At 43.8% G+C, this 24,499-nt stretch overlaps 1 protein-coding gene across 4 annotated transcripts in view; it reads right to left on the bottom strand.

Annotated features, from left to right (window-relative positions):
• The window catches only part of elovl5 (ELOVL fatty acid elongase 5), a 156,639-nt gene extending 133,785 nt beyond the window's left edge, over positions 1-22,854 (bottom strand). Inside the window, exons 1-2 of one of the 4 annotated variants that reach the window (XM_072251112.1) lie at positions 22,503-22,854; positions 21,302-21,375 (exon numbers count right to left, since the gene is read on the bottom strand). The gene's annotated coding sequence lies outside the window, so the exon portion shown is untranslated. The remainder of the gene's footprint in view (positions 1-21,301; positions 21,376-22,502) is intronic. The other 3 variants (XM_072251111.1, XM_072251113.1, XM_072251114.1) reach the window with 3 other exon arrangements.
• Positions 22,855-24,499: the final 1,645 nt, after the last annotated feature.

Below are 24,499 nucleotides of genomic sequence, written 5' to 3'. Positions count from 1 at the left end.
ATTGGAAAACAACTCTGATCACCTATTCACAGTATGCTAGGAGGAACAGCAGTGTAGCAGTTAGCACAATCACTTTACAGCGGCAGCAATCACCGATTACGATGCAATTCCTGCCGCTGTGTGTAAGGAGCTTGTATGTTCACCCATGCGGATTTCATCTGGGTGCTCCGGTTAGCTCAAACATTCCAAAGACGTATGGGTTAGGCTTAGCGAGTTGTGGGCATACTATGTTGGCACCAGAGGCTCGGCAACATTTGCGGGCTACCTCCAGCACAATCCTCGCTGATATGACTTGATGGAAATGACGCATTCCACTGTATGGTCACCGACCTCCAGGCAGAATATTCAAGATTGTTTAATGTCATTGAGTACACAAATGTAATGGAGAACAAAATAATTGTTACTCCTGATCCGATGCAGCACACATAAGATAAAGAGCACAATAATAAAAAAAATAAATATAAATACCCAAGAATAGCTTAAATACATAGATTGATCACATGTCCGTAAAGTGACACTATGTACTAGAGACTGTATATAAGGTAACTTTGACAGGAAATGATAAAGTAGTGATTGGTGTCTGGAGGAGTGGAGGTATTGATCAGCCTTAAAGCTTGGGGAAAGTAACTATTTTTGAGTCTGGTGGTCCTGGCGTGCCTCTTCCCTGATGGGAGTGGGACAAACTGTCCATGAACAGGGTGGGTGAGATCCTTCATGATATTGCTGGCCAATATGGTCAACCTACAACCACCTTCTGCCTTCTATGATTGTCCAATTTGAATCCACACAGCCTCATGAAGCAAAGGCATGAGGGACCGCCGGCAGGGTCAAGTGTGTTAAAACTGATGGGGTTTGTTACATTTTGCAAAACAAACACTCGTTATTCCATATCTCAGGGTACTTTCAAGAAAGAGATGGATAGAGCTCTTAAAGATAGCGGAATCAAAGGTTATGGGGATAAGGCAGGAACTGGATATTGATTGTGGATGATCAGCCATGATCACAGTGAATAGTGGTGCTGGCTCGAAGAGCCGAATGGCCTACTCCTGCACCTATTGTCTATTGCCTATTGCCTATTGACTTCAGCCCAAATGAGCATGGCCAAACCAGTGGGTACAGTAGGAGATAACTAGTAATGTTGCAAATTTCCTGAGATTATCATTGGAACTGAAACAAAATATCCACCACTAAATATTTCTACATCACAAATTTCAATACTTTTCTAGCAGAATTAACTGTGGATTAACCCTGTGTGTGAGCGCAGGAATCCAGAATATAAGGTTATTTTAAGGTAGAATGCAAGGTTAATGGCAGGATTCTTTGCAGGGAATCAAGGATCAACTTTATTCGCCACAAGACATATGAGCAGAGTTAAGCCATTTGGCCCATCTGGTCAGGTCCACCATTCCTCATGGTTGACTTATTATCCATCTCAACCCCATTCTCTTGGCTTCTCCCTATAACTGTTGACATACTGACTAATGAGGAACCTATCAACCTCTGTTTTGGCTTGGCTTCCACAGTTGTCTGTAGCAATGAATTACACACATTCACCACCTCTAGCTAAGGAAATTTCCCCTCATCTCTGTTCTAAATCTACATCCCTCTATTCTGATGCTGTGCCCTCTGGTCCTAGACTCACCCACTATAGGAAACATCCTCTCCACATCCACTGTCTAGAACATTCAATATTCAATAGGTTTCAATGAAATCACTCCTCTTTACTCTAAACTCCAACGAACTAAGACCCAGAGCCATCAAACGTTATCATACGTTAACCCTTTCATTTCCTGAGCAATTTTCCTCTGGACCCTCTCCAATGCTAGCACAACTTTTCTTAGATAAGGGGCCCAAAACTGCTCACAATACTCTAAGTGCGGCTGACAATTCCTTATAAAGCGTCAGCAATAAATCCTTGTTCTTATATTCTAGATCTCTTGAAATGAATGTTAACATTGCACTCATTACTTCTGCCTCAACCTGCAAGTTCACCGTTAGGGAATCCTGCACAAGGACTCCCAAGTCCCTTTGCACCTTTGATTTTTGAATTTTCTTCCTGCTTAGAAATAGTCTACGCCTTTATTCCTTCTATCAAAGTACATGACCATACACTTCCTTACACTTTATTCCATCTGCCACTACTTTGCCCATTTTCCCAATCTGTCAAACTTATTCTACAGATTCCCTGATTCCTTCACATCACCTGTCCCTCCACCTACCTTTGTGTCATCTGCAAACTTGGCCACAAATTCCATCATCAAAATCATTTACATATTATGTGAAAAGAAGTGGATTCAATACCAACCCCTGCAGAACACCACTAGTCACCGGCAACCAACCAAAACAGGCCCGCTTTATTCCTACTCCCTGCATCCTGTCAATCACCCAATCTTCTATCCATGCTGGTATTCTTCTGGTAATAGCGTGGGCTCTTATCTTTTTAGGTAGCCTCATGCTTGACAACTTTTCAAAGTAAACAAATCCAAGTAAACAATAACAAGTTCAATGTAAATTCATTATCAAAGTGCATATATGTTACCAGAGACAACCCTGAGGTTATATCTTTAGGGCAATCACAGTAAACACAAGAAATACAATGAAGCCAATGAAAGACTTCACCCAACAGGATGGACATCAACCAACATGCAAAAACAAACAACAAGCTATGCAAGTACAAAAAGAGAAAAAAAATAAGCAGTAAATATCAAGAACATGAGATGAAGAGTCCTTGAAAGTGAATCCATTTCAGTGGGGACAATTCTGTGGTGGGCAAGTGAAGTTGAGGGAAGTTATCAACCTCCCCCCCCCACGGTTCAAGACCTTAATGATTGATAGGTAATAACTGTTCCTGAACCTGATGGCATGAGTCCTGATGTTCCTGTACCTTCTTCCTGATGGCAGAAGCAAGAAGAGAGCATGGCCTGAATAGTGAAGGTTCCTGACGATGGATGCTGCTTTCCTGCGACAGTGCTCCGTGTAGATGTGCTCAGTGATAGTGAGGGTTTTACCCATGATGGACAAGGCCATATCCACTACTTTTTGTAAGCTTTTCTGTACAAGGGCATTGGTGTTTCCATACAAGGCCACAATGCAACCAGTCAATATACTCTCCGCCACACATCTACAGAAATTTTTTCTAAGTTTTAGATGACATGCCAAATCTTCGCAAACTTCTGTAGCTCCCCCGGTAAGCCTCAGGGGGAGCAGCCTTTGGCCCTGCCAAACTGGATAATCAAGTTTGTGTGGATGCTGTGTGATGTACCCCACCCCACCAAATAACAGACAATACACCATATGCGATTAAGTGATTACACTTTATAGATCTTACTGGTACTATGTAATTAATAGAGATAAAATATAAAAGGAAAGTAAAAGGCACCAAACTTATCAAAGTTCAACCACTTCGTGCTCAACAGTTGGAGCTCAAGTAATGGAGTCTTCTTTCCACCATTCGATCCCCGCCGACCTCCTCGACCTGCCGCCTGGGACCAGTCATGGTGGTCGACCAGACACTTCACACAAGTCTGTCTCCGTCTCCTCCCGAAAACACAGCATCGCGGCTCCTCTCTCTGTCCCCATCTGCCTTCTGACCCAAAGCCCACGAAAAACAATGGCTTACAGACACACAAGAAAGAATAACATCTATCCCAATTGGTTTGTTCCCTCTCTTATCAATAATATAACCCAAACAAGCACAGAGAGAGAACTCCTTACACCGCAGTTATTATTACAGAAAAGCCATTTTTATTATAACATAACAAAGAAGCCATTGTGTTAGCCTTCGCAGTAACATAAAAGAAGAAACCCTTTACACTTCTAAGTAGACGCACTGCCATGATAGACCCAGGACAGGTCCTCTCAAATGATAACACCGAGGAATTTAAAGTTGCTGACCCTCTCCACCTCCAGTCCCCCAATGAGGACAGGCCCATAGACCTCCACTTTCTTTCTGCTTAAATCAATAATCATCTCTTTGGTCTTGCTGACATTGAGTCAGTTGGAGTGACATTTGCAATTTACCAGTCCTCTGGAACCATTCCAGAATCTACTGATTCTTGAAAGATCGCTACTAATGCTTTTACAATCGCTATAGCTACCTTTTTCAGAATCCTACCTACAATCTCTATACCTTTCTCAGAATCCCATCTACGATCTCTATACCTTTTTCGAATCCTATCTACGATCTCTATAGCTACCTTTATCAGAATCCTATCTACGATCGCTATACTTTTTCCAGAATCCTGGGGTGTGGTCCATCTGGTCCAAGTGACATCTACCTTCAGACCTTACAGCTTCCCAAGCACTTTCTCCTTAATAACAGCAACTACACTCACTTCTGCCCCCTGACACTGTCAAATTTATAGCATACTACCAGTATATCACCTTAGGGTTCCTTTACCTTAAGCTCCCTATTCAAATCTTATTCATTACACAACACCCAATCCTGAATTGTCTTTCCCCTATACTACAATCTGCGCTAAAAAACCATCTTATAGAAATTCTACAAATTCTCTCTCTTGAGATCCAGCACCAATTTGATTTTCCCAATCTACCTGCTTATTGAGATCCTCTGTGACCATCGTAACACTGCTCTTTTTACATGCCTTTTCTATCTCCCATTGTAATTTGTAGCCCACATCCTGGGGGCCTTTAGATAACTCCAGTCAGGGTCTTTTACTCTCGCATATCTTACCTCTACCTACAAGAATCCTACATCATCCGTTCCTATGTCACCTCTCCGTAAGGATTTGATATCATTTTTGTACAAACTGCACCACCCACCCCCTTTACCTACCTGCCTGTCCTTTCAATGTAATGTGAATCATTGAATGTTAAGCTCCCAACTGTGATCTTCTTTCAGCTACAACTCAGTGATGCCCACGTCATACCTGCCAGTCTCTAACCAAGCTACAAGATCACCTACCTTATTCCATATACATTCACAAATAAGTCTGACATGTATTAGGAACTTACTGTGGTGTGTTAATCAGGGTGCAACATGCAACAAAAGCAACAACAACATTCAACAACCGTAAAGAATAAAGAATAAGAATAAGAAATAAAGTGTTTACAGCGGCCAGTTAACTTACCAACCTGCATATCTGTGAGATGTGGGAGTAAACTGGAGTGACACAGTAACAGGGAGAATGTGCAAATGACACACCGACAGAGCCAGAGGTCGGGATCGAAGATGGTACCATCTGTAAGGTAGCATCTCCACTATCTCTACAATGCGGCCCCAAGATTCATACAATGCAGAAACAGGCTCTTCAGCCCTTCACATTGTCACTAGCCCTCAACCACTTATCTGCACCAATCCTAAACCGATCCCATTTCATTCCTCCCTACATTCCCATCAAGTGTCACGCAATCTGCAAAATTAAAGAGGGCAAATTTACACTGTGTTAGCAAGATGTGTTACTCCACTTATACTACTGGGTGTTTCTATCCTATATAGCAAAGCTTTTGAAGAGATTAGCTTTACTTGTCACATGTACATTGAATCATACAGTGAAATGCTCCATGTTGCACCAACGACCAACACAGTCCGAGGATGTGGTGGGGAGAGCTCGCATGTGGCACCATGCTTCGGACACCAATATAGCATGGTCATAACTCACTAAACCTAATCCATACATCTTTGAAATTTGGGAGGAAACTTGAGCACACAGAAAAAACTCACACGGACATGGCAATTGAACCTGAGTCGCTGATGCTGTAAGGCATTACGCTAACCTCTTCACTACCTTTCCACTCTAATACACAGTGCAAATTATTAATACATTTCTAGCAAAGTTCTCTTGATCTCTGTGTGCAGAGCTCTGTATTTATAGAAATGATCTGACACCTTCCACATGCTTGAAGAGTTACTGCCAAACACACGTTCCACTACAATTATCAAAACAACCAGTAATCTGAACCTTTACCATGAGAATCAACTAAATTTTAAACTAAAGTGGTTTTGCCTACACATGTAATTGTGTGAAGACAAAACAGAATGCTAAGTTAAGAGCTGATTGTTTTCTTTTGCCGCATTTTAAGGAAGACACCATATGTACCTTACCCCTCCTCTTCTCCTCACCTGCCCATCACCTCCCTCTGATTCCCCTCCTGCTTCCATGGTCCACTCTCCTCTCCTATTAGATTCTTTCTTCTTCAGCCCTTCACCCCTTCCACCTATCACCTCCCAGCTTCTCACTTCACTCCCACTTCCCCTCACCTCATCTCACCTATCACCAGCCAGCTCGTACTTCTTCTCCTCCCCCTCACCTTCTTATTCTGGCTTCTGCAACTCTCTTTTCCAAAATAAAATCCAACTGAATTACGTTGAATAATTTCTGCAACTTCATGCAAAAAAATTCATTGTCCTTTCTGATTTTGGCTTGATTGTGAGGATTTTGCCAGGACAAAAGAGCCTGGCATCATCTAGAGAAAGGTTACCCAGGACAGGTGTTTATTCCTTAGAATTTAGGAGAAGGATGAGTGACCTTATAGAAGTATTCAAAATTATGAGAGACATGGATAAGGTGGATGATAAATCTTTTCCCCAGGGTAGAGGAGCCCAAAACTATGGGGCATAAATTTATGGTGAGGGGAACAATTTAAAAGGGACTTGACAGGTGACTTGTTCATGCAGAGGGTAGTGGATGTATGGAATGAGCTGTCAAAGGAAGTGGTTGAAGCAGATACAATGGTAACATTAGAGAAGACCTTGGATTAGTACATGGAGGGGTGGGGATTAGAGGGATATTGATGGAATGCAGGAAATTGGGACTAAGTGGGTGGGCAACATAGTTGGCCTGGACACATTGGGCTGTTGTGCCTGTTACGTGTCAGTGAGGCAGGTAAAATAGTGTCATTTAAGAAGCCCTTGGGAATTAGGAGGTTATGGGCCAAATGTAGGAATTTAGGACTATCTGGTTGGTTGGCATGAACATGTTGGGTCTAAGGGTCTGTATCTGTACTGTATTGCTCCTTGATCTTCCCAGTCCTGATGACAGATGTCAGTATGTAACATCTCCATAGATGCTGTCCGACCTGCTGAGTTCTTCCAGCATTTTGTGTGTGTTGTGCTGGATTTCCAGCATCTGCAGGACCTCGTGTTTGTATCATGCAGAATAATTTCTTCCATCAACTGTTTACCAAACCCTAGCAAGAGAGTCTCAAGATTTTTAGGAATGTTTTATACTTGGTCAGCACCGATAAGACTGGAGGTGCTGAACCCAACTGTGGAAGGCAGCAGAGTGGGGAATGATACACTTTGGAAGGATGGTTGAGATTTTGGACCTTAACGCGAAAGCATCAATACTACACAGGTAGTCAAAACTGACTGGGATTGGGTTCCGATGCAGGGGCCTAATGCTAACCCCTACCACCCCCCCAACACACACACTCACACTCAAACTGCACACACACACTCGTGGAGCACAGACATAGCTTACTAACACACATCCACATACTAATAGCACACAGAGGTGCATGCCATGCACATAGACATATAGTGCTCATACACATGCACACAGACACACACAGACATACACATGCACATATATGCATACATATGCAAACACACAGGCATGTACCTTCATAAACACATGCACACTCAAACCTATGCACATACATAAGAGAGAGAAACAGCCGAGCCCACTGAGGTCTGGATACAGTCACCGGATGATAAAACGAGCCTTGGACAGTTTGCTGTGCTGTTCACCAAACAGTGCAGTCATTATCTGAAAACTGCATATTTTACAAATGCCTGGATGATAAAATCTGCTCAATAAGCACTAACACAAAACAACAGGCTCTAATTAAGACCCTAAGACCATAAGACATAGGAGCTGAATTAGGCCATTTGGCCCATCAAGTCTGTTCCGCCAATCAATCACAGCTGATCCTTTTTTCCCCTCCTCAGCCCCACTGCCCGGCCTTCACCCTGTAACCTTTGATGCCATCTCCAATCAAGAACCTTTCTAATCTCCATCTTAAATATACCCAGTGACCTGGCCTCCACAGCTGCCTGTTGTAAGAAATTCCACAAGTTCAACACCCTCTGGCTCAAAAAATTTCTAAGCATCTCTGTTTTAAATGGATGCCCGTCTTTGCCCTCCTGTCCTAGACTCCCCCACAATGGGAAACATCCTTTCCACATCGACTCTGTCCAGGACTTTCAACATCCAAAAAGTTTCAATGAGATGCCCCTCTCATCCTTCTAAATTCCCGTGAGTACAGGCCCAGAACCATCAAACGTTCCTCATATAACCCTTTCATTCCCAGAATCATCCTTGTGAACCTCCTCTGAACCCTCGCCAATGCCAGCATATCTTTTCTTAGATAAGGAGCCCAAAACTGTTCACAATACTCAAGGTGAGGCCTCACCAGTGCCTTATAAAGCCTCAGCATCACACCCCTTCTCTTGTATTCAAGACCTCTTGAAATGAATGCTAACATTACATTTGCCTTCCTCATAATCGACTCTTCCTGCAAGTTACCTTTAGGGTATTCTGCACAAGGACTCCCAAGTTCCCTTGAATCTCAGATTTTTGGATTTTTTCCCCATTTCCCCATTTCTGCACATTTATTTCTTCCACCAAAGTACATGACCGTGCATTTTCGACCACTGTATTTTATTTGCCACTTTCTTGACCACACTTCCTTGTGTTCTTAAGTCCTCCTGCAGCCTTCCTGTTTCCTCAACTCTACCTAACCCTCCACTCATCCTCGTATTATCTGCAAACCTGGCAACAAAGCCATCATCTAAATCACTGATATACAGCATAAAAAGCAGTCCCAACACCAACCCCTGCAGAACACCGCTAGTCACTAGCAGCCAACCAGAAAAGGATCTTTTTATTCCCACACTGCCTCCTACCAATCAGCCAACTTTCCTGTAATACCACAGGTTCTTAGTAAGTAGCCTCGTGTGTGGCACCTTCTCAAAGGTCTTCTGAAAATCCAAATATACAACATTCTCTGCATCCCCTTTATCCATCCTACTTGTAATCTCCTCAAAGAATCCCAACTGGTTCGTCAGGCAAGATTTCCCCTTAAGGAAACCATGCTGACTTTGTCCCAACTTGTCCTGTGTCACCAACTACTCCTTAACCTCATCCTTAACAATTGTTTCCAACATCTTCCCAACCACTGAGGTCAGGCTAACTGATCTATAATTTCTTTCCTGCTGCTTTCCTCCTTTCTTAAAGAGTGGAGTGACATTTACAATTTTCCAGTCCTCCAGAACCATGCCAATATCCAATAAAGATCATTACTAGTACCTCCACAATCTCTACCACCACCTCTTGCAGAACCGTTGGCTGCCGTTCATCCAGTGCTGGTGACTTATGCATCTTCAGGTCTTACAGCTTTTTGAGCACCTTCTCCCTTGTAATAGTAACAGCACTCACGTCTCTTCCCTCAAACCCTTCAACATCTGGCACACTGCTAGTATCTTCCACAGTGAGAAGTGATGCAAAATACACGTTTAGTTAATTTGCCATCTCCTTGTCCCGTTATTATTTCTCTGGCCTCATTTTCTAGCTGTCCTATTCCACTCTCATCTCTCTTTTATTTTTTATATTTGAAAAAGCTTATTCTATCCACCTTGAAATGGTTTGCTAATTTGCTATCATATTTCATCTTTTCCCTCTTAATGAATCTTTAGGTTGCTTTCTGTAGGTTTTTAAAAGCTTCCCAATCCTCTATCTTCCTGCTAATTTTTGTTTTGTTGTATGTCCTCTATTTTGATTTTACATTAGCTTTGACTTCCCTTGTCAGCCACAGTTGTACTATTTTGCAACTTGAGTATTTCTTTGTTTTGGAATACACCTTTCCTGCACCTTCCTCTTTTTTCCCAGAAACTCACGCCATTGATGCCCTGCCGTCATCCCTGCCAGCATCTCCTTCCAATTTACTTTCTCCTTTCTCATACCACTGTAATTTCCTTTACTCCACTGAAATACTGCTACATCAGACTTTACTTTCTCCCTATAAAGTTTCAAGTTGAACTCAATCTGATTGTGCTCAGTCTCCTAAGGGTTCCTTTACCTTAAGCTCCCTAATCGCCTCCGGTTCATTACATGACACCCAATCCAGTATCGCTGATCCCCTAGTAGGCTCAATGACATACTACTCTAAAAGGCCATCTTGTGGGCATTCAACAAATTGAGACCCACTACCAACGTGATTTTCCTAATGAACCTGCACGTTAAAATCCTCTGTTGGGAATTCTGTATATACAGTAACTGCCAGAGTCCTTTTACACTTGCAGTTTCTTAACTCAACCCGCATATAGAAGCCAGCAGGTGAAAGCTGAGAGCAGGAGAAGGTAAGAAAAGTTGAGCATAGCCCTCCGCCTTGCAATGACCTGGAAGGCAGCACAGTAGCTGAGCAATTACCATCATGCCTTACAGTGCCAGCGACCCGGGTTCAATTCCCACCACTGTCTGTAAGGAATTTAAACTTTCTCACCATGACCCCGTAGGTTTCCTTTAAGGTGCTCCAGTTTCCTCCCACATTCCACAAATGTACAGGTTAGGGTTAGTGAGTTGAGGGCAAGTATTATTTCTTCTGGCTTCTTGTGATTAGTATTTTCCCTTTGGATATATCAGCAGTTCCTGGGGATCCGAAATATCGTTCCCCAGAGCTTACTTAAGAAGCGGCACGGAAGCCTAGTGGTTAGCATAATGACTTATGGCACCAGTGATCTGGGTTCAATTCCAGCCGCTGTCTGTAAGGAGTTAGTACTTTCTCCCCATGACCACATGGGTTTCTTCTGGCTTCTTCCCACATTCCAAAGACATACAGACAATGTTAGTTGGTCACATAGGTGTAATTAGGCCATGTGGGCTTGTTTGGCCAGAATAGCCTGTTATTGTGCTGTATCTCTAAATAAAATTTGTCATGTATTTACATCCTGAAATGTATCATTTGTGTCAATAGCCAACTCAGTCCAAGAATTGTGCTGTGGGCAGCCCACAAGTGTGACCATGCTTCCAGCGCCAACACACATACCCACAACTTGCTAATCCTAACCTGTATGTCTTTGGAATGTGTAAGGAAACCAGAGCACCCAGAGGAAACCTAAACAATCTCGGAGAGAACGTACAAACTCCCTACAGACAGTAGCGGGAATTGAACCTAGGTCGCTGGTGCTTTAATAAAGACACACTAAATGCGATGATACTGTGCCACCCAGGATGCTTAAATCTTTCCTGTTCTGGGCTGAGGAGAGATTAGGGTGCCATATAAATGTAGAAAATACTGGGAACTCAGCACATTTTTAATGAAGTAAAGGACTTTAGACTTGTGGATGTTGATCAGTAATGGCATCAAAGATTACGGGGAGGAGTCAGGAGAATGGCGTTAAGAGGGATAATAAATCAGCCATGATGGAATGGCAGTGAAGACTCAACGGCCCAAGTGGACTACAGCGCAGTAACAAACTCTGCAGCCCTTCCAGTCTGTGAAGGTCTGGTTTCACGCCTGTCATGGTCTGGTCCGTGAAGTCTGCATTCCAGTTCACGGTCCGGTCCGTGGACTCTGGACTCCGGGTCTTCCAGCTGTCCCTTGTTTTGGTTGAGTTAATCATTGGCACCTGATTCCCATCTTGGGGCTTGGCATATAAGTAGCCTTGGGGTTGAGTGTGAGCTGCTGGCTTGTCTTATCAAGATTCCCTAGGAGCAACTTGCTGGTGGAAGGCTAGAGTTGCCACTTGCCATCTTTAGGCTGTGTTGGGGAACCATCCCCTCATGGAGCCTTGCTGTCAGTAGTTGGGGCTGTCTTTGTGGTATGGATTTGGCTGCTTCCTGGGCCAGCTGAGTGGCTGTCAGCCACTCTGAGCTAGGTAGGGATCTAGCTGTTTCTGTAGCCAGCTGAGGTTGCTGGCTGTAACTGCTATTCAGAGCAACCTGATGCAGAGAGGGAATGTTTGTTGGTGTTTGTCTCTTCTTGTGCTTTCCTCTGTGGGGTAAGTTAGGCTGTTCTGCTGTTGCCCTGTGGGGGGGGGGGGTCTTGTCTTGTCTTTGCCTCTGTTGGGTAAGTCTGGCCATTCTGCTATTACCTGATCCTCATGGATGGTCCTGTCCCACCTTGGTGTGGAGAAGTTGAGTCCTGGCTTGTCTAAGTATGAGTCCTGGATCTATGTCTATGTACTGTCCTGTCTCATGTTGGTGCCAAGTTAAAGATGAGTCCCGGCTCTCTGTTGATGTACAGTTCCCAGTCTGTCACTGAGCTCTAGCCTCTGAGTTATCAGCCTGCAAGCCTCAAGACCCCAGCCTCCAGTCCTGTAGTCATGTCAAGTCCTTGCCTGGTTCTGGGGCCTGAGCCCAAGGCAAGACCCAGGTTCTGGGTCCTTGTCCAGTCTCTGGCTTGGAGCCCAAGCTCAGGCTACTAGTTCATAGTTCCTTGTCTGGGTTCCCTGTCTTGTCCATGTCCTAGCCCAAGTCTGCGTTCTTGTCCCTGCTCCTTGTCTGTATCTTGTCATGTCCCTCCTCTAGTCAAGTCCTGTTCCTTGTACTTCAGTGTCTGTGTCTTGCATTTGGGTCTGCTACTAGTGTCCCCTTTGTGACAATGCCTAGTCACACCTACCTGCACCATACCATTGTTCTCCATAGTCCCTTCATCCATGTACCTATCCAAACTTCTCTTAAATGTTACAATTAAACTGGCATCCACCACTTACTCTGGAAGCTTGAACGACACTTGCAGCACCCTCTGCATGAGAAAATTCCCCTCAAAGTCCCCTTAAATACTTCACCCTTCACCCTAAACCCATGACCTCTCACCCAACCTGAGGGGAAACAGCCTGCATGCATTCACCCTAACTATACCCCTTATTTTGTATATATCTATAAGATCTCCACTTCTGCACTCCAGGGAATACATTCATAACCTAATTAGCCTTTCCTGTAACTCATGTCCTCAAGTCCTGGAAACATCCATGTATATTTTCTTCAAGCTTCTCAGGGTGACCTCAACATGCACCTCAGAACCCACAGATTGAGAAGGGAAATGAGTCAACTTCAATCCAAAGTACTGCCTGAGAAGAAAAGACTCTGTATTTCATATCTAAATGAGTAATTTTAAGGTTCTGATTCTGACTCACCAGTTTTTGCCCTGCATTTTAGCCTGCTCCACCTGAAGAAATAATTTCCAAAATCAGAATCACTATGGTATGAATTTTTTTATTCTGCAGCAGCAGTACAATACATAGAAGATTACTATAAGTTACAATAAGAATATATAAAAATAAATAGGTAGAGCAAAAAGATAGCAAAATAGAGAGGTAGTATTCGTGGGTTCATGAACTGTTCAGAACTCTGATGGTGAAGGAAAAGAAGCTGTTCTTAAAATGTTGAATGTGTATCTTCAGGCTCCTGTACGTCCTTTCTGATGGTAGCAATGAGAAGAGGGCATGCCCTGGGTGATGGGGTCCTTAATGATGAATGCCATCTTCTTGAGGCATTGGCTTTTAAAGATGTCCTCCATGCCGGGGAAGCTAGTTCACATGATGAAACTAGCTGAGTTTGCATCTACATAAAAAAAACACATCTGATATCCCCTCCATACTTTCCTTCAATCACCTTAAAATTTGTCCCTTCACATTAGCCATTTCTGTTGTTTTTTATTAACTCTTATATACATCTACTCACTTGCAGTGCCCTTTATACCTTGACTCAAAAATCCATTTGTTATTCACATTCTGATTTTTATTTTTGAATGCAGAATTAATCAAATCACAGTTCCATACTTTGAAATACATTTCCCAGAGATTTTCCCACTAACTTAATAAGTTAGTTAGGGTTAGTAAGTTGTGGTCATGCTATGTTGGTGCTAGAAGCATTGGAAAACTTACAGGCAACCCAAAACATCCTTGGACTGTGTTGGTCATTGTCGCAAACAACACATTTCACTGAATGTTTGAATGTTTTTTCATACAAGTGACAAATAAAGCTGATCTTTAATTAAGGCTAATCTATGTTCTTCTACAATCTCCCACTCCCATCTTCTTTAAGTGGTAAATGCAATAGATTGGCTGGTTGACTGGTATTGCAGCAATAACCTCACACTCAACATCAGCATGACCAAGGGAACTGATTGCAGACTTCAAGAAGCGGAAGTCCTTATCGAGGGATCAGCGGTAAAAAGGGCGAGCAGCTTCATGTTCCTGGGCATCGATATCTTAGAGGTCCTATCTTGGGCCCAACATATTGATGCAACCATGAAGAAGAGACACGCAAAATGCTAAAGGAACTGCCAGAGGAAGTGGTGGATGCAGGTTCAATTGCAACATTTAAAATAAATTTGGGTATGTACCTGGATGGAAAGTGTATGGTGGGCTATGTTCCAGGTGCGTGTCGATGGGACTAGACAGAATAACACTTCAGCATGGACTAGATGGGCCTGTGCTGTAATGTTCTATGACTCTGTGACTCCAATCAAATAACATAGCATTATTATGTACTTCATCAGTCTTGTTGAAGGGTCTCAGCCCAAAACATTGATTGTTCATGAAGAAGGGACACCAGCTACTCTACTTTGTTAGCAGTTTGAGGAGATTGTCACCCAAGATTCTTGTAAATTTCTATGAGTGTATAATGGAAAGCATTCTGACTAGTTGCATCACAGCCTGGTACAGTAGCTCCAATGCACAGGATCACAAGCGGCAGAGGGTTGTAGACTCAGCCGACTCATCACAGGCACAAACCTCCCCACCATCAAGTACAACGTGCCCCCTTCTGAAGGGTACCGTCACAGAGTTGGTACAGGAGTCTGAAGACACACACTCCACAATTCAGGAACAGCTTCTTCCCCTCTACCATCAGACTTCTGAACAATCCACAAACTCATAAGCACTACCTTATTAATGCTTCATTTTGCACTATTTTTGCAGTTTATTGTAATTTTATGCCTCTGATCTGTACTATTGCTGCAAAACAACAAACTTCACATCATACAAAGTCAGTGATATTAAACCTGATCTGAAAATAAACATGGATAAACAAGACTGTACTCTTAAACACTGATAGACATGATGAAACATCGATTCCCCCGGTACAGATCCACAGAGACTATGTGTCACAACCCAATAATCACAGGACATCTGCTTTATCACTATTAAAGTGAGAATGCTGGGACGCTGAAATTTTTTAAAATTTAGATTCAAGATTGTTTAATGTCATTTCCTGTGCACAAGTGTAAAGGAGAACAATTGTTATTCTGTCATGATAAAAAACACAATAAGATAAAGAAAATAATATTAATTTTTAAAAATACAATAAATATAAATACCGAAGACAGCTTATATACATAGATTGATTGCATGCCCATAAAGCGACGGTAAGCACGGGATTGTCTGTACGTAAGGTGACTGACAGTAGTCGTGGTTGGTGGTGTGAAGGGTTGTTTAGTGGATGGAAGTGTTGATCAGCCTTACTGCTTGGGGAAAGTAACTGTTTTTGAGTCCAATGGTCCTAGTGTGGATGCTACGTGGCCTCCCCTCCCTCCTGACAGGGTGGGACAAACAGTCAAACCAGCAGGGTGTTTGGGATCTTTGATGATCTTACTGGCTCTTTTCTGGCACCATTCTGTAAATACAGTATGTCCTTGATGCCAGCCTACCCACACAGTAACAACATGATACTAGTTCCTTCCTGCACTGCCCAATTACACCCACTTGAGTAATTAACCAAAATCGTGCAAAAAACAGAAATAATATATATTTTAAAAAGTGAGGTAGTGTCAAAGGGTTCAACGTCCATTTAGGAATTGGATGGCAGAGGGGAAGAAGCTGTTCCTGAATCACTGAGTGTGTGCCTTCAGGCTTCTGTACCTCCTACCTAATGGTAACAGTGAGAAAAGGACATGCCCTGGGTGCTGGAGGTCCTTGATAATGGACGCTGCCTTTCTGAGACACCGCTCCTTGGAGATGTCCTGGGTACTTTGTAGGCTAGAACCTAAGATGGAGCTGACTAAATTTACTACCCTCTGCAGCTTCTTTCAGTCCTGTGCAGTAGCAACACCCCCCCCCCCACCCCAACATACCAGACAGTGATGCAGCCTGTCAGAATGCTCTCCATGGTACATCTGTAGAAGTTTTTGTCAACAAACCAAATGTCTTCAAACTCCTAATGAAGTATAGCCACTGTTTGGCCTTCTTTATAATTGCATTGATATGTTGGGACCAGGTTAGATCCTCAGAGATCTTGACACCCAGGAACTTGAAACTGCTCACTCTCTCCGCTTCTGATCCCTCTATGAGGATTGGTATGTGTTCCTTTGTCTTACCCTTCCTGAAGTTCACAACCAGCTCTTTCGTTACTTACGTTGTGTGCCAGGTTGTTGCTGCGACATCACTAGTTGGCCTATCTTGCTCCTGTACGCCCTCAGGTCACCATCTGAGATTCTGCCAACACTGCTTGTATCATCAGCAAACTTATAGATGGTATTTGAGCTATGCCTAGCCACACAGTCATGGTATATATACCTATTCATGGGGAAGGCTTCGGGAGTAAATCCCGAGGAAAAATCCAGAGCTGGAGTCCGTAAAGCAGTCTTACGTTGAGTTCAACACTGACCGGCAACTCCTACGACGCCACTGGTGCTATTCGCTGTTCCTTTGGATTCATCAACTGCATGGAGGGGGGAGCCTGCTGCATGGGCAACAGCTTGCTATCTATATCGTACTGCCCTGGCTTATGTATCATATAGACAGCTAGGATGCAACATCCATGGTCAACCTCAACCAACAGTGGGCCTCAAATCTGATGATGGCACAGTGATGTGAAGCATTGACTGGTTTCCTCATTCCCCATGATGCTGTTGACTTGGTATGTCACCAAAAACTCTTGCAAATTTCTACAGATGTACCGTGGTGAGCATTCCAACAAGTTGCATCAGGTGTGAAGAGGCTACTGCACAGGATTTGTAAAAAGCTGAGGAATGTTGCAAGCTCTGCCAGCTCCATCATGGCATCTCCTCAATATCAAGGACAACTTCAAAAGGCTATACCTCAAAAAGAAGACATCCATCATTAAGGGGCCCATCACCCAGGACATGCCCTCTTCTCATTGCCACCAACAAGGAGGAGGTACAACAGCCTGAAGACACACACTCAACATTTTAAGTACAGCTTCTTCCCCACCACCATCAGGATTTTAAACAGACAATAAACCCATGTACACTTCCTTACTATTTTTTTCTGTTTTTTGCTCTCTTTTTGCACTTCTTATTTAATTTTATACGTATTTCTTAAGATAATTTATATTTTATTATGTATTGCAATATTCTGCTGCTGCAAAACAATATACTTCATGACATATGCCAGTGATACTAAACCTGATTCTGATAATCCCCAAAGTTTCTCCCTTCATAACAAAGACACAGGAAAACACACAGAGGCCTGGAGGGTTTTGCTGAAATGTATTAATAATTTGCACTGTGCATTACTATTGAGAATAGAAACATCCAGTAACACAAATGGAGTAACATACAGAACATAGAACCCATAACAATAAAGCACAGTACAGATCATTTGGCCTATGATGTTGTGCCAACCTCTTAACCTACACTATGATCAATCTAACCCTTCCCTCCTACATAGCCCTCCATTTTTCTTTAATCAGTCTCTTAAATACCTTAATGTATCTGCCTCTATCATTAACCCTGGCAACACATTCCACGCACCCACCATGCTCTTATGTTAAAAACCTACCTCTGACTTTCCCCCTATACTTTCCTCCAATCACCTTAAAATTATGCCACCTGGTATTAGTCATTTCCACCCTGGGAAAAAGTCTCTGGCTATCCACTCAATCTATGGCTCTTATAATCTTGGACACCTCTAATCCTCCCTCACTCCAATGAGAAAAGCCCCAGCTCGCTCAGTCTATCATCAAAGGACATGCTCCCTAATCCAGGCAGAATCTCATCTGGACCCTCTCTAAAGCTTCCACATTTTTCCTATAATGAGACAACCAGAAGTGAACACAGTATTCCACGTGTGCTCTAACATCTTGCTGACACGGTGTAAATTTACCCGCATTAGGTCACTTACAATTCTGCAAATTGCATGACATTTATCTGAAGGGAATATCGGAAGGAAGGAAATGGGATCAGAGTAGGATTGGAGGAGATAGGTGGTTGAGGGCTAGGGATGACCAGAAGGGCTGAAAGGCCAGTTTCTGCGCAGTATGGATCTTGGGCCGGCATAGTGGTAGAGCTAGTGGACATGGTAACTTACAGATAGTACTACATTCAAACCTGACCTCTGGCCCTGTCGGTGTTTAGTTTGCATGTTCTCCCTGTGATTTTAAGGGCTTCCCCTGGGTACTCCGGTTTCCTTCCACATCCTACAAACACATGGGTTGGTAGGTTAAGTTGCCGTTGCAAATTGCGACTTGTATGTGGATCAGTGGTAGTATCTGAGGGGGATTTGATGGGACTACACCTATTAGCTCACCCCTCCACTCCTGCAAACACCACTACTTTATCATTTCCTGTCAGTCACCTTATGTACAGACACTCCTGTGTCTAGCATCACTTTATGGATGTAACAAGTATTTTGTTCTCCTTTACATTTGTATTCTGGAAATGACATTACGCAATCTTGAATCTCGGGAGAATGAAATGGGATGGCTGTAAGTTAACGGTTGGTGGCCAGCATGGATGATCAGCTGAAGGGCCTGTTACTATTGTCTCCAAGCTGTGCAGGTAACATGCTAGCAGATGGAGAGAGAAAACAATCCATGGAAGTTCTCAATCAATCCATGAAAGTGTGTAACATCCTGCCAGCCTGTGAAAATCCTTGGCTTGCGTTCATTCAAATTGGAGAAAGAACATTTGAGACAGTATCAGGAACCCAGAGGTCTCTTTATCGGAAATCTCCTGAAGGATAGTCTGTGATTCTTAGCCTCAGAACCCACAGAAACAGAATGGAATCAAATTCTTCTCCATTGTAAGGATCTCCCTACATTAGTCATAGAGTCATAGAGCACTATATCGCAGATACTGGCCCTTCGACCCATCTAGTCTGTGCTGAGCTAGTAATCTGCCTAGTCCCATTGTCCTGCACCCAGACCACGGCCCTCCATACTCCTCCCATCCATGTACCTATCCAAATTTTCTTAAATGTTACCATCAAACCTGCATCCACCATTCCCAATGGCAGCTTATTCCACACTCTCACCACCCTCTGACTGAAGAAGCTCCCCCTCATGTTCCCCTTTAAACATTTCACCTTTCACCCTTAACCCATGACCTCTTATTTTTGTCCCACCCATCTTCAGGGAAAAAAGCCTGCTTGCATTGACCCTATCTATACCCCTCATAATTTTATATACCTCTGTCAAATTTCCCTTCTTTCTCCTACACTCCAGGGAATAAACTCCTAACCTATTCAATCTTTCCCCACAATTCAGGTCCTCACATCCTGCAACATTCTTGTAAATTCTATGTACCCTTTCAACCTTTTGGGTATCTTGCCTAAGAAGTCACCAACTCAAGAGAGTTGCAGATGGGAGCAACACACACAAAGTTCTGGAGGAACTCAGCAGTTCAGGCAGCATCTATGGAGGGAAATGTTCAGTCAATGTTTTGGGCCAAGAACCTTCTTCTGGACATCTGGAAAATCCAAGATCTGCTGGTCAAGATGGCGCCAAATGTGATGTCTGTTGGAGTCATGGCTCACACTTTAGTTGTTGCTGATTTGATTAATCAGGATGATTTGGGGGACAGCTCCTGGAGTTGGGGTTTAGGACAGGAATGACGGAGAGTTAGAGGTCAGGGGCAAAAGCTTAAGGTTGGAGTCCAGGGTCAAAGGCCAGCAATCCCAGAGGATAGAGGTCAGGTGGGCAAGTGCTGAGGACAAAGAACAGCAATCCCCAATGGGAAATGGGGGAGTAGGAAGGGATTTGTTTTGTTGCTTTTGTGTCTGTCTTGTTGTATGGTGGCTGCCTGTTGATCTGCTGAACATGGTGGGCATGCTATGCTGTTGCCAGAAGGATGACAACTCCTACAGGCTGCTTCCAGTACAACCTCAGACTGTGCAGATAACTTCACTCACCTCAACACAGAACTGATTCCACAATCTACTGTATGGGCTCACTTTCAAGACTCTGCAACTCATGTTCTCAGTATTATTTATTTACCTATTTATTTAGTGTTATTATCGTTTTTTTTGGATTTGCACAATTTGTGTATATACGCAGTACTGTGCAAAATTCTTAGGCATTCTAGGTTTTTTATATGGTTTCAAATGGCATGGCCTCCACAGAGCCCTGATCTCAACATCACTGAGGTTGTCTGGATTGACCTGGAGAGACAGAATCAAGCAAGACTGGCAATGTCTGCAGCAGAATCATGGCAAGTTCTCCAAGTTGCTTGGAACAACCTACCAGACAATTTTCTGAAAAAAATGCACGGCAGTGTGCCTAAAAGGACTGATGCAGTTTTAAAGGCAAAGGGTGGCACACCAAATATTAATTTGATTTAGTTTTTACTGCTTACCGCTTTTTAGAGTGGATTTTGAAAGCATCTTCACTTTACAGAATTTTTACGTGCCTGACTTTTGCACAGCACTATTACACATACATGCTCAATACATATGTGTGTGTGAGACATATGGCATATACGTACTTTGATCATAAATTTACTATGAACTTTGAAAAGCCTGATGCATTTCCAGTTTATTTGGTGAACAGAAGTGTGGAATGAAGCTTTTGACTGCCTGTGGCATTATTTTTGGACCTGCCTTCCTAACTGCTGAGTACGGACCAGAGAGATTAAAAAGCAAATCTAGTGGCAGAGATGAGCAGATGAGTAATGTGCTGATCTCCTGATCACTGCCAATTTATTCACTGTCACCCTTGGGAACTTTCAAATGAGTATTTACCACATCCAATTGATTGTATAAAATACTAAAAGCATTAATTTATATTGAAATGCACCATTGTAAAATCTAGGACTGGTCTCAGTATCTTTAATGGCTGGAGAACAAATAAGAGTATTTATAAAGGATATCAGTATTTTTTTCTTTATTGTATTGTCTGGAGAGATCGCAGAGCAGACTCTACGGGCCGAATGGCCTAATTCTGCTCTTATGATCTATGTTCATTAGGTCGACTCCACCAGTGGCCAGAAATAAAACTGGGTATTGTCTGCAGTTCCCACCCAAAAACCTTGTATGGCAGTCCAGGCTGGTTTTATGTTCCAGCCAATGCCGGGATTTTAAAAATACGAACAGTTCCCATGTACAAACAAGGCTTAAGCATTGACTCAGGCCAACCTTGGCACAGAATGTTTCACTTACAGTTATCCTGACAATGCACTTGGGTAGAAAATGCAGTCTGGTCCTAACGGAGAACTGTCAGTTCCAGCACTGTCCTTGAGGGAAGTTGAAAGTTTGCTATCATTACTCTTACAATTATCTTAACCCACAACACATCATTTCTATTAAAAAAATACACTTCAACAAACATTTTGCCCTTATTTGATTAATTCATATCGTAATTAGTTAACTCCATACTCACAGAATGGCTAAATTAACATCCATCATCAAGGACCCCCACCATCCAGGACATACTCTCTTCTCACTGCTGGTGTCAGGAAGGAGGTACAGGGGCTTCTGGACCCACACAAACAGGATCAGGAACAGTTATCACCCCTCAGCCATCAGGCTCTTGAACCAGCATGGATAACTTCATTCACCCTAACAATGAACTGTTCCCAGAACCCATGGACTCACTTTCAAGGACTCTTCATCTCGTGTTCTTAATATTCATTTCTTATTTATTATTTTTATTTTCGCGATTTATTTTGGATTTGCAGTTTGTTGGCCTTCGCACATAGGTTGTTTGTCCCTCTTGCGTGCGGTTTTTCATTAATCCTGTGGTGTTGCCTTGCATTTATTGTGAATGCCCGCAAGAAAACGAATCTCAGGGTAGTATATGGTGACATATGCACTTTGGTAATAAATTTACTTTTAATCTTGGTCGCTAGCATCAAATTAAAAGTCCAACATGAAGTGGTAAATCAAAAGGACTGAACGGATCACAGCGATAAAAGGGTGGGGGAGGGAGTTAGCGCACATCCTTTGGAGGTGCCAATCGCTCACCTCGACCAGAGTAACAAAGAGAAAGAAAAAATACATTGCAGAAACGCTGCTTTGTGTATAATCTGACTTTTTCGGTGTAGGAAAGTCTCTCTCGACATTTGGCGGAAATCGAAGTGAAAATCCAGTAATTAAAAAGCCCACATGTACTCGTCTCCACGCCTGAAATGCAATATATGTGTATATATATAGACTCTCGCATCCACAGGAGATTGCACGTTGCCCGGGATCATTGCCCATACGGTCCCGAGCGGTATTTCAAGACACTCCCGCTGAGCCGCCTTCTTGTGGAACAACTGTACAATAACATCTTATGCACTAAAAAGCACACATATATATCTACTCTGAATAGCAGACCTGACCTCAAATGCAGGGGGTGGGGGGGGGTATCCTCACTTACCTCGCGGAAAAATAAAATCTCCCGACGGTAGAAAGAGACCAACGTGCTCCTCCTGGGGAAGAAGCGGCGCCCAGATCCTAGTCCTTAGCTCCCTCTCTCAGCCCAGCCACTCTCTGCAGAGGGAGAGAGCCAGAGAGAGAGAGAGAGACAGCCAGACAGACAGAAAAGGAGAGAGAGCGAGAGAAAGAGAGGAGAGCGACAGAGATGACAGAGAGGATCGGGGCACTGAGAAGCCAGCAACATGTGATTGAGTTTCTGCTTTATAATCCAGGCAACGTCACATCACACCGCTCGCAAGTAACCAGATGGTTCCCAGCTTCGCTCCTCTTCGCTGCTCCGTCCTCCCGCCCTCGTCCTAGCGTCACCCCTCTCCCTAGCATCTTCCGTCCCACCCACCTCCCTAACTCCCCGTTAACATCCCTCTCCTATACCGAACTCTTCTTCACTTCATCCTTTCCCCTTTTTCTCGTCGCCTTCCTTAATCTGGCTTCTTCTCTCTCTCTCTCTTTCCAGTCCACTGTCGGCCTGAAACAACGACGGTTTATTCCTCTTCATAGATGCTGCCTGATCTGCTGAGTTCCGCCGGCATTTTGTGTGTTGTTCGCCCCCTCTTTTTTTACCCTTTCTCTCTTTACCCGTTCTAATCCATTCCCTTTCTTTCTGTCCGCATTTCGCTGCTCCTCCAGATTCTCCCTCTATTTATTTTGTCCCTCATTTATTTGTGACTACCTCTTACTCATTCTGGCTGTCCATTCTCACTCTCCCCATTCCCTCTCCGTTCATTCTCCCGCCCTTTTCAAATACCCTCTTGTTCTCCCCATCGTCCTCTCTCACACTCTCCCTCTTCCTCCCCCACACGCTCCCTCCCGTCCCCTATTTTCACACTCTCCCTCCCCTTCCTCACTCTCTACCCCCTCACTCGCCATCACTCTCTCACCCTCCCTCACTCGCACACTCTGTCATGCTCCTCCACTTTCTCACCCTCCCCTCTCCTTCTCGCCCTTCAGCCCCTCCCCACAACATTTTCCCCTCACTCTTCTTTTCTGTCCCCTCCAACCTCCTCCGCCGACTTTGATCAGACTCAGTTATCCCGGCACCCCAGCCCAACAACAGTTAGACCCTCGGGTAAGGGACTGCCGAGGGAGCCGGCCTTCCGCAGCTACCGCGCGCGAAAGCGGGGGTCAACTCTCAACGGGTTAATCCTCCCGACAGAACAAGTGTTAATGCAACATCTCAGGCAGCGCGCTGCACGGTTTGTCCCATCCCTCCGTTGCAATTGCGACTCATAGTCAGAATCATGTTTAATATCACCGGCATATGTAGTGAAATGTGTTGATTTGCGGCAGCAATACATAGCAATGCAGAATAAAAAGCGAAAAAAGTAGTGCAAGAAGAGAAGGAAAAAATAGTGAGGTAGTGTACTTGGGCTCATTGTCCATTCAGAAATCTGATGGCGGTGGGGAAGAAGCTCTTCCTGAAACGTGGAGTGTGTGTTTTCAAGCTCCCGAGGGCATGTCCTGGATGGTTCTGAGTCATTAATGATGGATGCTACCTTTTTGAGGCATCGCCTTTTGAAGGTGTCCTCGATTCTGGAGAGGCTCGTGCCCATGATGGAGCTGGCAGACTTCACAACTTTCTGCAGCCTTTTTTTAAAACTCAGTCGTTGCCTTGGAAACAGTTCTGCATGTGTTACAAATCCAACCTCAAAATAATATGAGATAAACCTTGTGCATGCAGGCATAAATAGATTGCATGTTTGGTTTCTAGTTTTTATTTTTTGTGTGTGTGTATGCGCGCACACAGACTAACAGCTACCATCCCTCCTTTCCGCGCTCTCCCTGGAGCTCAGCCCTCCTCACGCCACTCATCTGGCGGCTCCCAGCGCCAATCAGGGCTCGGCGAAGCTGCTCCGGGAGGGAGGAGTGTGGAGGCAATGGGAGAAGCAGTGGTTGTAGGAAGCAGCCGCTTCGTTCCTGTCGCTCTGTCGCGATGCACTT

Source organism: Mobula birostris, chromosome 2 (genome assembly GCF_030028105.1).
Source record: "Mobula birostris isolate sMobBir1 chromosome 2, sMobBir1.hap1, whole genome shotgun sequence".
NCBI lineage: Eukaryota > Metazoa > Chordata > Chondrichthyes > Myliobatiformes > Myliobatidae > Mobula > Mobula birostris.
This window is presented reverse-complemented; position numbering and strand designations above follow the sequence as displayed.